The sequence below is a fragment of the Sus scrofa genome, chromosome 2 (genome assembly GCF_054392235.1).
Source record: "Sus scrofa isolate SSC_HxYL_T2T_F1_AM1 chromosome 2, Sscrofa_HxYL_maternal_Yorkshire_Landrace_v2.0, whole genome shotgun sequence".
NCBI lineage: Eukaryota > Metazoa > Chordata > Mammalia > Artiodactyla > Suidae > Sus > Sus scrofa.
This window is the reverse complement of record NC_139384.1, coordinates 143,788,652-143,805,824: the sequence shown is the minus strand read 5'-3', so window position 1 is coordinate 143,805,824 and position 17,173 is coordinate 143,788,652. Positions and strand designations below refer to the sequence as shown.

The window sequence follows — 17,173 nt, the reverse complement described above, 5'->3', positions numbered from 1 at the left end:
GTGTGACATGTTTAGGCAGAGGGGGCACTCACAGCTCTCCTTCCATTTGGATGGGCTGAGGATGTGTGGTAGGGTTGGGGGAAGGATGGGGAATTTGGCAGGTAGCTAAGAATTAAGAAATGGGATGGAAAGAAGCTGGAGGGCAGATGCACTGAGTCTGAGGGGTTCCGCCATTCAAGCACCCACTCAACTGCCTCACCCCAATCCAAAGTCAGTGAGGCCTGCATGAGGTCTAGACACTTCCCCTTCTCTCATCACAATGTTATCTAAATATCACCTGTGTCAAGAAGCCCCGGTGTCAAGAGAAGGGGAAAGGTGAGAGGAACGATGTCGAGAAAGACTAAACAATAAAACACACTATAAAATGAAAAAGAATGAATAATCTTGAATAGGTTTCTGTGGTGGAGGTCGTTTAGTGTTTGCCACAGAATGGGAACAGGGGCTATGGAGCACGATGAGATAAGTCATATATTAATTGCTTGTATATCTGAGTTGTACCTTTTACTACTCTTTGGAGGACCAATTAAGAAATTCTGGTTTTCCCAAAGCTCAGGGCATAGACTGTATGAATAAGGAATTAGAAACGCCATTTGCCTCCTCATATTACAAGGTTATATAAAACGTCAGAATTTTCAAAGCCAGAGAATAGTCTTCTGCAGTTCTCGTCGTGGCACAGTGGAAGCGAATTCGACTAGGAACCATGGGGTGGCGGGCTCAATCCCTGGCCTTGCTCAGTGGGTTGAGGATCTGGTGTTGCTGTGAGCTGCAGTATAGGTTGCAGACGTGGCTTGGATCTGGTGTTGCTGTAGCTGTGGTGTAGGCCAGCAGGTGTGGCTCCGATTTGACCCCTAGCCTGGGAATCTCCATGTGCTGCAAATGTGGCCCTAAAGAAAAAGCAAAAAGCCAAAAAAAAAAAAAAGGGAAAATAGTCTTCAGTTAACATTACAAAATAGTACTGAGTATCGTTCTATGCATTAATTTTAAATGTCTATGGGTAGGTGTGTTGTGACTCTTGTGTTTTGGGGCTTCAATTAGCAGTGAGGTCAAACCAAATTCATTTTTTTTTTGTCTAAAAGAGCCTAAAGGCATGAATATGGAGCGGCCCTAAATGTAATCAGCCTAACATCCAGAGCCCCCAAAGAAGCAAGCGAGGCGGGGGTTAACTTATATTCTCAGAATGAAAGCTCTGGCAAGAGAGTCCTTAAAATAAGGCAAGCTGGCAAATCCAAAATGTATGTTTCAGACTCCACGCAATTAATCTAAAACAAGAGGCTGTTGCTAATTCAAGATCTTGACTAAAATGTACTGAGCATTCTCAAAGGTAACCCAATAAAACCAGGCCCTGAGATAAGGTTTCAAGTGCCATGGTCTATTAGGGAGTAGTTCCTAGCAGCACCACTGGGGAGTGGTAAAGGAAGACAGGGAATAGAAGGAAATTCATACAGAGCAAGATAATGTGCAGGTGATCACTGGGCGACTGAGGTTCCATCCCCCTGGGACCTCTGAGTGAAGATACTATTCCTCAGTTACACCCCTTGAAAGATGAGGAAGCTGATATTTATTTTTCAGCGGCTATGTCTCATTAGCTGAAGGCTGTCTGGGGGCATCAACGCCCCAGCATTCTGACCTGACCTGTGCAAGGGGTTCGCGATGCCAAAGAGAACTCTCTACAGGAAAGTAAAAAACACATGCAGTAGGAAGCCTTCAGTGTGCAAAGGGACTGGAGAGCTAACAATGTTAACGAAGTGTCTGGGCAACACCAAAGTGGAAGAATGAATCAGACATTTCTGGAAGCAACCAAAAATGTGTCATTAAGTGAACACTAGAAGGCAGTAGTGTTCTGGTACAGTCCATGCGGAAGTTAACCTTGTACCGTAGCCCTTTATCAGAGTAACTTGCTTAGCTTGGAGATTTAAACTACCATTTGTCTCATTATTCTTTCACATTTATTTCACTCAACTGAGTAGATCTATGAGAAGGTTGCCAAAAAAAAGAGATTTGGAAAAAAATTGACTGCTGCAATCCAAAGTAAACCTTGAAAGTTAAAATCCTTCTCTGCATAATCATAATGCAATGAGGCTCAAGGTACACCAGTTAGATTTAAGAAACAAGAATAAAGCAAATTTTAAAAATCTTTAGTTTCTTAGGTACTTGAGATTATAATACTGGGGAAATGTGACTGCATATCTTCAGAACTGAAACACAAATTGTGGATATTAATGATTAAAGAAATATACTTCTCAGAGTTCCTGTTGTGGCTCAGTGGAAACAAATCTGACTAGTATCCATGAGGACATAGGTTTGATCCCTGGCCTCGCTCAGTGGGTTAGGGATCTGACATTGCTATGGCTGTGACATAGGTTGGCATCTGTAGCTCTGGTTCAACTCCTGGCCTGGGAACCTCCATATACCACGGGTTGCGGCCCTAAAAAACAAATAAAAAAATATACTTCTCTCTTGAAATCATTTATATTAAGTCATTTAATATACAACTATGGCTGCACATCAATTAAAGAATGCTGCCTAACTAATTCACGCAGTGAGACAATCTATTTGGAATAAGGAGTGCTTGAAGAAGTCTTGAGGGGAAATGGGTGTGTGTGTGTGTGTGTGTGTGTGTGTGTGTGTGTGATTCTTTTTCTTTTTTTTTTTTAACACCAAATAAAGAGTAGTTTCAGCACAGACCTCTGGTTACAGCTTTATTTCTGGGGTCAGAATAGGTGTGTTTAATTTATTTCAAAGCTAGAGTAAAGGAAGGTCTAGAATTTACAAATGGGAACATTTTCGGAGGTGCCAGTGGAGAGAAGGAGAAGAGGAGGGAAAATCTGAAGAGATGCCCAAGAAACATGCCCATGTGCCCCTCCCTGGAGACTGCACAGATGTTGAGGACACAATGAGAGCCAAAAAGGAGAGGCTATGCATGATGAATCCCCTTAGAAACTGGACAAGTTTTAGACACTCTTCAACCTCCATGTACAGTTTCTTGTAACTGTAGTTACTAGAAAGGGATGATTTACAAAAGAGTCTGGATTGGTCAAGGGTCTGGATAACATGTTGGAACTAACATGTGCTTATAATAATCAGTTTCAAAATGTTAGCTAGTAAACATCTATCAACATTACATGCTTCTCTAACGTGTCTACTTTAAAAATGTTTGAGCATTTTAAAAATAAACCTACATTATTTAGAAAAATAGTTTTATAAAATACAACAGTAAAAATACATCTCCAAAACTGCCTGGAATATTGTTCTATCTCTCCAACATGGGGTATTTAGCATATACTAAGCAAGAGACAAAACAACGAATGAGGCCTAAGGAAATCAGCATGCAGATCAGTGGAATGAGGGGAGAGAAAGGCCTAAAGGCCACAAGTGTTTTCTCACTGAGAGAAGAATATAGGTGAATATTGTGGTGTGGAGGGCATGACTGAGACTCCTGCTACTGCTTTCAAGTCACAGCAACAAGCAGATCCAGTGTTGTTCTACACTGAAAATCAGAACATTTAAAAGTAATGAGTTATTTTAGTCTAACTCACTATTGGCATAAGTATAATTGAAAGCACTTGGGAGAACTAATTAATAAAATCTACTGAAGTTGAACATAATATTTACCTTATAATAAAGCAATTCCACTGTTAGGTATCTAACAGAAATGTATACATATGTGAACCAAAAAAAAATGTATAAAAATGTTCATAATAGCACTAATCAAAATATCTGCCAATTACTCAAATTCTGGTTAACCAATGAATGGCTCCCACTGGCTTATAGTCACACAATGAAATACTATACCAATGAGCACAAATGACCTACGGTCCTACATGCAAGGTACAGATGCATCTCAGAATCATATAAAGAGTGAAATATTCCAGACACAAGTGAGACCATACTGCAAAATTCCAAATACAAGGAATAACTCCAAATTAACAAGAAAAAGGCAGACAACCCAACAGAAAAAAACGAACCTAAGAGTTGCAAACGCAATTCACAAAAGAGAATATGCAAATGGTCATCAGGGACCAGAATGGTAAAATGAAAATGAAAAAGTACCAAAATTGGGCAATGGTGAGGAGGAACTAGAATTCTCAAACCCAGACTGGTAAGAGTGTAAGCTGGTACAACCACAGCTAGATTGTCTTTTCCAAAGTTAACCTAGGTAGATACAACCTATGATCCTGCTACATCATTCCTTGGAATATACCCTCCAGAAATGTACACATAAAACTAACAAAAGATATGTGCCAGAATCTTCATAGCAGCACTAGTCATAAGACCTTCAATCTGGAAATGTTCATAATACCAAAATGCCCATCAGTAAGGAAACCGATACATTATAGCATTGTATGCAATGGCAGAACATACAATGAGAGTGAGTGAATTAACATCTACACAATACATAGAAAAAACTCACAAATATAGTATGAATAAAAGTCAGGCACAAAAGCGTACATATTATATAAATTCATTTATGCAAAGCTAAAAAGAAAAACTATCTGTAATGGAAGAAGTCAGAGTGATGATAACCCTTGATGTAGGGAGAGAGGGAGGGTAGTGAGTTAAAGGAGTAGATGGACACTTCTGGGTTTAGGCAGTTTGATTTTTAGTCTGGCTGTATGAGGACATTCCCTTTGTGAAAATCCATCAAGTTGTACACTTAATGATTTTTGTACATTTTATTATTTTAATACTTGATAAATAGTTTGCATAAAAATATAGAGGGGGAATTAAAAAACTATGGCATACATGTATTGGAAAGAGGAAAAAGTGGCCTTACAAAGATACTCAGGTTCTTTGCTTTTAAAGAGGGTTAGAATACTAAGTAATATCACACTAAGTGAAGAATGCATGTTATAATCTCTAAAATCAAAATATCAAATTAATAATACTGAATTTAAAAATGACTAGACAAACTTATGTGCTCATACCCACACTTACAGATTGAGATTTGATCACAGGGAGGAACTGTGAAAGAAACTGATGTGTGGTCCTATTGCCATTATCACATCCTTGAGGTGACCATAGCATCCATCACCTTCACCGCCACAAGCCCAGGGTCCCCTGTCCAATTCCAGTTCCCAAAACAAGGCAACTTGGAGCATTTCTCCCTTGTTATCTCCTCTCTCACAAAAATATTTATCTCTAATTTTTGCATTGCTGATATATGAAGATATGTCAAGATCCTTGGGAGTAAGAAAGTCATGTGAAAAAAAGTGCTGTTTTTTTTTTTTTTTTTTTGTTGTTGTTGTTTGTTTTTTACCCTGAGCAGAACATTATAGATTTTATCATTAAATACCTGTTGCATGTTTTTGTCTGGTGAATTTGTCCTCCTAAAACCTCGGACCTCATGCTTTCTTTACAGGGAAGGGTTCTGTTGTTGTGGCTGTTCTTTTTGTTTTGCTTTTCTACATGGTGTCTTCTCTGGATATTCCTGGGACAACACAAAATTAGAAGTTATTAAAGTTTAATAAATCCGACCACCATGAGCTTCAATGTATTATATAAAAATCTGTCCATCTACCTATTGTATACTCTGTTCCTTATGTGAAGTAGAGCCAAGCAAGCAACAATTGCAAAAAATATTGCTCCATTAAGTAACTTATTTAAGAATCTGGGAAATAAGCATGCAGAAAAAAACATAAGACCAACCTCAAAGAGCTAACACAATGATGGGAGAGATGGTGACAGAGATAGATAAATCATTACCCACTGTGATGAATGCTCTGACGTGGATTCACAGAGGAGAAATGCCCCTGTTCAGGAGGGAAGATAGAGCAAATCAATTAAATCTCTTTGATAAGCATTTCAGTTACAAAGACAGAATTACTAAATTAAGGTAGCACACAGAACAGAGGACCTTAACTAGCATTCGAAGTAAAATTTCAGGTGAAAATATTTTTTTATTAGAGTACAGTTATTTACAATGTTGTGCCAAAATCTGCTATACAGCAAAGTCATCCAGTCATATATACATGTATATATACATTCTTTTTCTTTTTTCTTTTCTTTTTTCTTTCTTTTCTCTTTTCTTTTCTTTGTCTATTTAGGGCTGCACCCATGGCATATGGAGGTTCCCAAGCTCCATGTGGGAACTGTAGCTGTCTGCCTACACCACAGCCACAGCAACGTGGGATCTGACCACATCTGTGACCTATGCCACAGCTCATGGCAATGCCCAATCTTTAAGCCACTGAGAGAGGCCAGGGATCAAACCTGCATCCTCATGGACACTAGTCAGGTTTATTTCTGCTGAGCCATGACAGGAACTCCAACACATTCTTTTTCTGACATTATCTTCCATCACAGTCTATCCCAAGATACTGGATAGAGTTCCCTGTGTTGCATAGTAGTGCCTCATTGTGTATCCATTCTAAATGCAATAGTTTGCATCTACTAACTCAGAGGAAAAAATATATATGTTTGGTAGAATGGGCCACCTCTACTATCACATTCATCCCTATTGAAAGTTTATAAGGCTTTTTTTTCCTTGGCTTTTTAGGGCTGCATCCACAGCATATGGAATTTCCCAGGCTAGGGGTCAAATAGGAGCTACAGCTGCTGGCCTATGCCACAGCCATAGCAATGTGGGATCGGAGGTGCATCTGTGACCTGCACCGCAGCTCATGGCAATGCCGGATCCTTAACTCACAGAGCGAGGCCAGGGATTGAACCCACATCCTCATGGACACTAGTCAGGTTCATTTCTGCTGCGCCACAAAGGGAACTTCGTAAGATGCTTTACTAATTTTTAGATTTACAAAAAAGGAAAGTTCTACAAATTTAATTCTCTCTATATTTCTACTATAGTGTCAGATATTGAGCTACATATATATAATGCAATTCTCATATGTAAGATGATCTTCACAATAACCCTGAAAAGTAGGAATTATTATAATAGTCTCAAAGATAAAGAAACAGGTTTAGTGGGTTTCAAATTGTTGCTCAAGGTCAAATAGCTAGCAACTGGTAGAGGGAGGACTCAGACCCAGATTTGTGTCTAATATATTCACATTATTACACTACATCATGAAGCTGCCTAGAGTTTCTCAACACAGACATCCACATCATTCAAGAAAGAAATTAATACGTCAGTGACATACTAGTGAAAGAACAGCTGAAAGATATAAGGGGAGGGCAGGGGAGAAATAATCCTGTGTCCTTCATGTTACTGCCTAGAGATGCATAAAGCAGGTCCCATTAAGGAGTTAAAATATATGGCTTAGAGGTAAAGTAAATTAAAAGAGGCTGTATGAGTCAAGTGCCATTAGATTTGGAGGGGGAAAGTGCATTTACTATTCTGTACACCTTGGCATGTGTGATTGATGTCAATTTGAGGCTTTATAGAGTAAAAAGTGCTGACAAACAAGTGAATCACTTTATTAATGTGCTATAAAAGGATAAACGAAGCTTGAGAAACTTTCTTTGCACTAGACTCAGCATATTGGGAAGGCTGGCAAAGGTAAACACCTCGTTGGAATGATCTATTGCACCTCCTGCTCAGTTTTTCAAATGAATCTTTCGATTTCCTAGAGGTATTAGTTCTCCATGTTCACAATTTCAAAATACTTGGTCTCACATCTCAAAATACTTGGCTAAGTTATCATATTCATTTTTCTAGCCTACCAAACCTTCTCCTCATGCCTCTTCCAGAGTCAGCTCTCCTGAAAGGCAGACTCATCAGGTGTCTGTCTCAGGACTTCTAGAGAAGGTGCACGAGGACTTTGTCTGTCTTAAGAGGAACAAGTCAATGCTGTCACAACGGGGTGCATGGGCCCTAGGAAAACCCACGAGCCCCCCCGTTCTGCAACATCATGCTCCTATGAAGGCTCTTTGCAACTGGAAATTCATTTTCATATTCGTAGAGTTTTTTTTGTTGTTGTTTCCCAGAGTGCCTTCTCATAATACAAATACCAAAAATTGTTAGTCCATAAAATGTATCTGGGAAAAGCTAAGGAAAAAGCAAAAAAGTGATAGGATCTCTAGAAAGAATTCAAAGGCAACCCCTTCGTATTCCTGGACCAATGATAAATGACCTCTTAGGTTTTCAAAGTCCTTGCCAGCAAACTTTTCCAGTTCTCTCAGATCCCAGATCCGCCTTTCCTTTCCTGAAGAATACACTTGTTTCTCCAGGCCAGGAGAAGTGGTTTCCATTGAGAGGAATTGTTCCAGAGAGATGTACGTTTGCACTGAAGTCACACATCTGAAAGTATATTGCGAGAATACCATCTGCTGTGCTATTTAGGATTTCAGGGCGTCTTTGTGAAAATTAGAAAGAGGCGCCTTCTCTGGGTAGAGGGCATATGACTTAGCAAATCGAGAAACAGCTGGATTTCAGCTCCTACTCCCACCCATGTGTGGAGAACATGAAGAACATGAAGTCCACAGAAACTGCACAAACTTCCAGAAGGTTCTCTAGGGCCACCGTCTCCATTTACAAAAGACTGTTTGCATGCTCTGACTAGGCTTTGCTCAGCTGTGTTGATTAAAACTCTAATCTTTCAGGTGAAATTCTAAGTGGAAATTTCTGAAAAGTTAATATTTGTTTGATATTTCCTTATAAGTTATCCTGCAATTCCCTGAGGAAATGAATGTTTTTTGTTATTCTGTGAGAATTTTTGGTTTCGTCTGCCTCCTGCTAGTCTCTGTGCCTTTCATACCAACACACACACACACACACACACACACACACACACACACACACACATGTACTAGCATACATACACGTATCCACACACCTGGCCACTTACTATCACACACATATATAATTCCATGGAAAAACACACCACACACACACACCCCCGTACACATTCACACATACTCCTAGCCACACACACACACACACACTCATCCACATGCCCATAAAGATAATCACATACACTTACATAAAGCCACAAAAATTCTTCCTTCAATCACTGGTGCCTCCTCCTGCTTACAGATATTGCACAATCACACTCCAAACTCTTCGTATAACACGTTCCCTTTCTCACAAAGTTGCTCTCTCAAAACCATCCTCGTGCCTGAGAAATACATTTAAGAACGTCCTGAATCATTTTTTGACTTCTAATATTCCCTTAGACTTCAGCTTTTATTTGTACAATCAAAGCGTTTGAACGTCTTTAGAAACCTCTGACTATAGGAAATGGTCTCTGAAAATGTTCCAAGAATTAAGCATTCACCAATTTCACCTAAGCATTCCCAACAATTTATTTATAAATTGTATTGCTACTCAGAATAACCTTGTGGAGGTTTGAAGGAGGCTAGGAAATAATACTGCTTTTTCTCATGGAATAAAAGCCAACCAAGAGCCAAAGCATTAGGCAGAGTTTATTGTAAACACAACTGGGTTAGAGGAGCTGGCTTTGGAGAACAAAGAGCTTCCTAAAACATCCTTGTCCCGAATTAGACACTTACCCACCAGTCACTAGCATCACTGAACAATGACAACCCTTCCTCCGCATAACCAAGAGCACACTAGATCTCTCTGCAGAGAAACAAATCTCAAAAACAAAGTGGCAGGTCAAGCACGCCCCATTCCTTGTTCCACACTCACCTATGAACGTGGTCCATTCTCTGCTCATGAGAAGCAACAGACACAGAGGGAAAGGCTCCCTTTCCACGTGGCAAGAGCCATCAGCTTTTTCATTATCTTTAGTTTTAGACTCAAATGAGCTAATGCATAATGAGGGGTGGGAACATCCCCCTCCAGGGAGAGGACCAGTAGTCTATTAAAATCATATACTCTCACTTTAAGACCATTTGACTGTTTGTTCATTCTCCTTGGACCATATGTGAACAGGAAAATTTTGCTCCCAGAAGATACTTAAATGTGCTAGAACCATATATTAATTAAACCAACCCCAGAGCAACTTAGGAATTAATGCTGAAAATGCACTCTCTATTCTATTTCTTAAACCACATTATTTTCAGTCTTGCCCAACATCAGCTGCTTGGCAATAAAATCAAAAGACATCATGAAGATAATTCAGTAATGACATAAGCAATTGAGATGTCGCCAATATAAACATAAACCTCTTCTAAAAGAAATGAGAATCTGAAGATAAAAATTCGAAAGAGGTAAAGCCGCAAATTCTTATGTTAGTGTCCAATACGCCATCATGAATTAAAGCCCAAAGAAATGAAGGTTTTACGCAAATTCTCACTCTGCCCAACTTCAGTCAGGGGAGGACCTGATGACTGGATAGAAGGAGAAATTCTAGTGAAGACCTGGAGCTGGCCCGTGGCAGGAATGGTTGTTCATTCAGTGCTCTAAATCTTGAGTTAGGTTACATCAGTCTCCTACTATGTCTGACTTTTGAGGAGTCCAATGAATTAATAAAACACAAAAGATTCCCACCAATGGCCAGATAGCCACTAACTTAAAACAAGTCATTTCTCAGTACTTGATAGATCATCCTGGGAACAATTACATTTTCAGTAACAGGTTATTCTATTTGCCAAAGACTGTAGAAGAAACTCAAAGGCTCCTGAGAAAAGGAAGGTAGATGGAGAGCTTAGTTTCAACTCCATCAGGAGACAGCTAAGTATGGCCATGACTCTTGATTTCACAACCTGTGAACTTAAATTCAATTGCAAGAAATCTTCCAGAGAAATGTAATCTGGGAAAAAATTCACTTAGGCATACAGTCTCCTTACTTGGAACAAGGCATTTGAGACCCTCCGCCTTCTTGTAAAATTTAGAAAGTGGCAATCATGACTGCCTCAATCATTGGATCTTATTTATGAAGAGTTTATCAAAAAAAACCAAAACTAATAAGATGTAACAAGAAGACTAGTTTTGGGTCCTCATGTTAGGGTAAAATTAGTTCAGTAGGGTTAGTTCTTACCCTGTTTTTAAATAAAACTCAGATCCAATGGTTGTTCTTAGGTACTAGAAAGTACTGGGGTTACTTGTGACAGAAGACAAAATTTAAGTTTGAAATATGAAAAGTCCAATCCAATGGAATAAGTCTTTTAGCTTCATTGAAGGCTACAACTCCCTTCCTCCAGCTGGAGCCTTCAGCAGACAGGAAGCAGAAGAGAGGTCTAGGCTTCTCCTCCCTCCTCCATGCTACTAATTTGTTTGTTTGTTTCTTTTCAGGGCTGCACCTGCAGCATATGGAAATTCCCAGGCTGGGTGGGGCGTCAAATTAGAGCTGCAGATGCCAGCCTACACCACAGCCCCAGCAACATGGGATCTGAGCAGTGTCTGTGACCTACACCACAGCTTATGGCAACGCCAGATCCCACACCCAATGAGCAAGGCCAGGGATCCAACCTGCATCCTCATGGATACTAGTCAGATTCGTTTCCCCTGAGCCATGATGGCAACTCAACCTTCTGAATTGAACCCTTCTTGGTAAGTGCAGTTTCTCATCCACCATGTTCAAAATGGAGCGGGGTGAGGGGCATGATCAGGGAATAGCCCATTTGACTGGCATTAGGTAAAGATAACTTTAACTGAAAGGAGTTACGGTTGATGTTTTCTTCCTGAGCCCACTGACTTGGGTGCTTGAGGAACCTCCTTGCTGCTGGGAGTTGGCTTGCAGTTCCCTTGACCTGAGTGAACATACTCTCTTCTCCTTCTTCAGCCTCTGGGCACTTGGAAGTCTACTCTCAACTTCTCTGCTTAGAACTGCTTGCCCGTATCTAAGCAGACATGTGAACAATTACATAGGATGTTCCTCCATCCCCTGGTGCACGTGACCCAGACTATAGAGCACTCAGGCTCCTTTTATATTTGGGGGCACATGGAATATTTTCTTGTTATCTTTATTTTTATTTTTGTTGTCTTTTTAGGGCTGCACTCATAGCATATGAAGTTCTCAGGCTAGGGGTCAAATCTGAGCTATAGCCGCTGGCCTACACCACAGCCATGGCAAAGCAGGATCTGAGTCATGTCTGCGACCTACACCACAGCTCACAGCAATGCTGGATCCTTAACCCATGGAGTGAGTCCAGGGATTGAACCTGTGACCTCATGGATACTAGTTGGGTTCCTTAACCGCTGAGCCACAACGGGAACTCTGTCTTGTTATTTTGAATATGTTTTTCATTAATTTAATTCCAATCTCTATCTTTATGACTTTCAGATGAGTATCCCAGAGCTTCTGTCTAAGCTGCAGATGCTACTGTCTACCTTTCTGCTGACCGTTGCCACAATAAAGATGCCATGTTACACTGCTCTGACCTACACTACCTGCCCCAGAATCTTCGATAAATTATGTGTAAATCAAACTCTAAAACTCCAGAGCTAGCCACTAGGGCTACTCTGGCTACTGTGAGAAAAGGCCATCTGCAGACCTTCAGCTGACCAAGGGCCTGAGCTCTATGCTCTGAATCCTATGCCTGCATCGGCACTGACACAGCTCTTCCCATAGGCCACTCCCATCTGACGACAGAACAGAACAAGGACAGGTTTGCTCTCAGAAACACAGGATTCCTCTAACAAGCAGCTAACTCTAGGACTCTCTGACAGCCTTGGGAGCTTTCCTTAGAAAGGGGAAAGATGTGAATTACAGAGTGATAGCTCTCTCAGCCTTCCTTCTCATTTTCTCTCACAGCCAGGTGCCCCACCCCAAAAATCTTCGCATGTTTAATACCATCCTGGGGGTCTGCTTCTCAGGAGACCTGACTAACAAGCTTCTTAGTGACATCCTCTCCTATCTTCCTTTCCTTCTGACCACACACAAGACCTGACTTACAGCCAGTGCCCTAGGGGTTGTGGCTACTCTGGTCAATGAGTTCTGATTGGAAATGACGTATGTCACCTCCGGGTTGCTAGTGAAAGACCTGCCTGTGCTTTCTTTCCTTTGGCCACAGCAACTGGCAACTTTCCAGACAGTCGCTGATCTGTTGGTCTGTGTCCCCAGAACGAGGAAGATGTGGAGCAAAAGCCCCAGCCAGGCCAAAATGGGCATGTGACATCAAGACATGAAACTATGCTACTGAATCCACTGACATTTGAAGGTTAACATTAATGCAGCATAACCTAGGTCAGACTGACTAATACACTCCTGTTCTCCAATTTTCTTCCTCCTCCTGTGTTGCCTCTCTTGAGGTACTCTCAGGCACTGAGGGCTGTCATTCTGATTACATTCCTCTCCCTGTGGCTCTCACCAATCACTAGATTCTATTGATTAATTCTCCAAAAGGGTTCCGACAACTGTGCGCGCTCTTTTTTATTTCCAAAGTAGCTCTCACTGTGGTTCTCATCATCTATTGCCAACTTTAAAATCATATTCATATCTGGTCTCTGACCCTCCATTCACTTATTTATGCAGCTAATCTTTCTTTTGGCACACTGTCATGCCTTGCATACGATGGACATTAAGTTATTCAACTACTCAGGACTTCCAGTGTTTTGCTACTGCTAGGTAAAATTCCAAACACCTCAGTAAAGCTTTCAATACTATATCCCTAGACTAACTTCTCAATTGTGTCTGGCACTTAACTTTATAATCTCATATGTTCCAGACAGCTTCTTCAGTGGGACATTCAGCTTTCAAGAAAATGTGAACAGTGATCGAAATCTTAGTTAAAAAAAATTCTACAAGTGCTAAGAGCTATAGATCCCCTCACCCCAAATACTATGTATGGGACTGGGACTGATGGGACTGAGCCATCAATGGAAAGAAGTCTTCAAGGTTCTTTCCTTCAAGACTCAAGACAAATGAGAAGATAATTTCACTTGTTAAGTTACATTATAAAGCAGCCGCAGGGACTCTCCAAACTAGTGCTCCAAGGCTCTTTCACCTTGAAATATCCCAACTACGTATTTTTACAAGAACTCCCAAATGGAATATTCTAAAATCTCTTCCCTCATTCCGTTTATCAGATTTTATTATATACTATTTAAGATGATGGCAACTCATTATCATCAACAGGGAACTAAGACCTCTTTTGTCATTCAGCCCCTCATGTATTTAATAAGCATGAAATATATGCAAGGACAATGTCTTTTCATATTTGTATCCTATGCAAATAGTATCCTGCACAGAATGGTCAATAAATAAATGCTAGTTATCACTAAGCTTGGGAACATAAGATTGATTATTCACAATGACCTTCAAATCTTTGGGAGATACAGTGAAATAATCATCAAATGAAAATACAAGCATTGTACTCTGAGAGCTTGGAGCAAGAAAAAATGTGCTCTAATCATGAGACTCCAGACAGGTTTAAAGAGAAAGTTTTATTTGAGCAATGCCTCCATTTTTTACTATAAGGGAACATGGGTAAAAGCATCACAGAGTGAGAAATTGGTTATAGACAGTGTAAGGAGATAAAGAATTATCTGACATGACTGGGAAACATAAAATACAATAGAATGCTACATCAGAATATAGAGTGGAGCAATGGGAAATTTAGCTGGAGAGGTATATGTGGTCATTTTATAAAGAGCCTTGAATGTCAAATTAAAAGCATTTGAACTTAATTTTTAGGTAACTGAATGAATACTGTGTAAAATAGAATAACCTAATACATTTTAGAAAGGCAGTTCTGATGGCGATATCCAGGAATAATAATTTTTAAAAACGTTATCTCACAGGATGCTAAATTTTTCTAATAACATGTTCATTGTTCACTCCCTTAAAGGTACCTGAATATTATTATACTCTACTGTTCCAGAAGGTCTCTGAATGGCATTATAGGAATGAGTAGATAAGTGCATTTTTATCACATAGTCCTGTTCGGCATGCAGTCAGGTTGCCTTTGAGTAAAATATTTTTATATAAGTTAATAATAGCAAATGATCTTACTTCTGTTCAACAGTTTTATGAGTCATTTAAAATGATTAAGGACTAAGAAACCATAAAATTGTTCTGGTGGATTAAATAGTTCAAGGATGATGGCTATTGCTTTATCAACAGTTTTCCCATTGATCTGTCATTCCTATGCTCAGCAATGTTCTCTCAAGGCCAAAGCCATTTCTTTTGGATTGGTGAGTGCAAGTGTCCTCCATTCTTGGCAGCCTTGGTTTCTTGCATCACTGCGATGAGCCCAGGCATTCACAAGGCTATTTTCATGCTTTCTAGCTTAACTTCCCAAAGCATTTCAGTGAAGAAGGACCCTTTCTGAATACAGCTATGACATGCAAGTTAATTATCAGAACTGCATTCTTCTCCTAGACTCAAAAGCTGTTTGTATGGCTTTGATGCCCTCCCCTCCAACCCCGAATACAGTAAGACACCAAGTATTCAAATCTGGCTTATTATCAAGGCGGTATGGCTTCACAAATATCACATATGTCTTGTTATATAGCAAGTGAAACACTATAAACAATTGAAAACATGGAATTTATGAACAAGAGCCCTATCTTTCACTTATATATACAGACAGAAAAGAGAGTGCTGGCAGGTAAGAGTAATCCATTGTAATTCCTTAAAAGTGGAAATCATAAATCACAGGAAACAGTAATTATGCTCGAGCTCCCTAAGACTGTGGATCAAAACTCCACAAAGATACGAGAAACCAAAAACCTCAAAACCCATGAGTCTTTACTACATTTATGACCTTTCTAATAGGTAAAGTAAAATGTCAAAAAGAACATAGCCTTTTATAAGACCCACATGTGATCTAAATGAGAAAGGAGTATAAACTAGTTCAAAGCCTCTCAATCAATGTGGCATTTAGTTTAGCAGAGGTTAAGGGAGTGTGATTAATTGCTTAATCATTTACAAAAGGACATGTACTGCAATGGAAGAAGTTTTGGCAATATTTCAGTAACAGACACATTAATAATGGCTGTTTCAACATCACTTCCTCTAAAGGAACATGACTGCTATTTTAACACCACGTATGTTTATTATGACCATATGCAATTCTATTCTTATGTATCAAAATAAAAGCATCCCTTAGTTTTGCTATTTGAATTCATGAAAATTATAGGATAATATATACGACTTTATACTGATGAGCTAGAAAAAAATTACAGAAAATTATGCATTTTACTGATCAATTATAAAGACAAATAAACATATTCACAGTACACTTTTGTCAGTAACTGCTAGAACAAGGAAAACTATTAAAATAATATAGAAAATATGAATATAATAATCAAAATTGAGTGAGCATATATAGAATGTTGTAAATGGAAGCTAAAAGAAGTATTTTTTTCAGTATACATATACCATTTAGAAAAAATACCAGAGTTCGCATCATGGCTCATGGTTAACAAATCCAACTAAGAACCATGAGGTTTTGTTCAATCCTTGGCTTCACTCAGTGGGTTAAGGATCTGGCGTTGCCATGAGCTGTGGTGTAGGTTGCAGATGTGGCTCAGATCCTGCATTGCTGTGGCTCTGGCATAGGCTGGCAGCTACAGCTCCAATTATACCCCTAGCCTGGGAACCTCCATATGCCACGGGAGTGGCCCTAGAAAAGGCAAAAAGACTAGAAATTAAATTGAAGAAGTCATAAAAACACTCCCTACACATAAAAGTCCAGGACCAGATGGCTTCACAGGCGAATTCTATCAAACATATAAAGAGGAACTGGTGCCCATCCTCCTTAAACTCTTTCAAAAGGCTGAAGAAGAAGGAATACTCCCAAAGACATTCTATGATGCCACCATCACCCTAATTCCAAAACCAGACAAAGATAACACCAAAAAAGAAAACTATCGGCCAATATCTTTGATGAATATAGATGCAAAAATTCTCAACAAAATCTTAGCCAACCGAATCCAACAACATATCAAAAAGATCATACACCGTGACCAGGTAGGGTTCATCTCAGGTTCACAAGGATGGTTCAACATACGCAAATCAATCGTCATACACCACGTTAACAAAAGAAAAGTCAAAAATCATATGATCATCTCAATAGACGCAGAAAAAGCATTTGACAAAGTCCAACATCCATTCATGATCAAGACCCTTACCAAAGTGGGTACAGAGGGAACATTCCTGAACATAATCAAAGCCATTTATAACAAACCCACAGCAAACATAATACTCAGTGGGGAAAAACTGAAAGCATTCTCACTCAAATCTGGAACAAGACAGGGATGCCCACTCTCACCACTGCTCTTCAACATAGTTTTGGAGGTCCTAGTCATAGCAATTAGACAAACAAAAGAAATAAAAGGCATCCATATAGGAAGAGAAGAGATAAAACTGTCACTGTATGCAGATGACATGATACTATACATAGAAAACCCTAAGGACTCAACCCC

At 39.6% G+C, this 17,173-nt stretch overlaps 1 long non-coding RNA gene across 3 annotated transcripts in view; it reads right to left on the bottom strand.

Annotated features, from left to right (window-relative positions):
- The window catches only part of LOC110259475 (uncharacterized), a 531,787-nt gene that overhangs the window by 72,173 nt on the left and 442,441 nt on the right, over positions 1-17,173 (bottom strand). For 2 of the 3 annotated variants that reach the window (XR_014838781.1, XR_014838778.1), the window contains 2 exons: positions 5,704-5,750; positions 5,294-5,428 (listed from right to left, as the gene is read on the bottom strand). This is a non-coding gene — a long non-coding RNA (uncharacterized LOC110259475). Of the gene's footprint in view, positions 1-2,635; positions 5,429-5,703; positions 5,751-17,173 lie in introns of those variants that run through there. The other variant, XR_014838779.1, reaches the window with a different exon arrangement.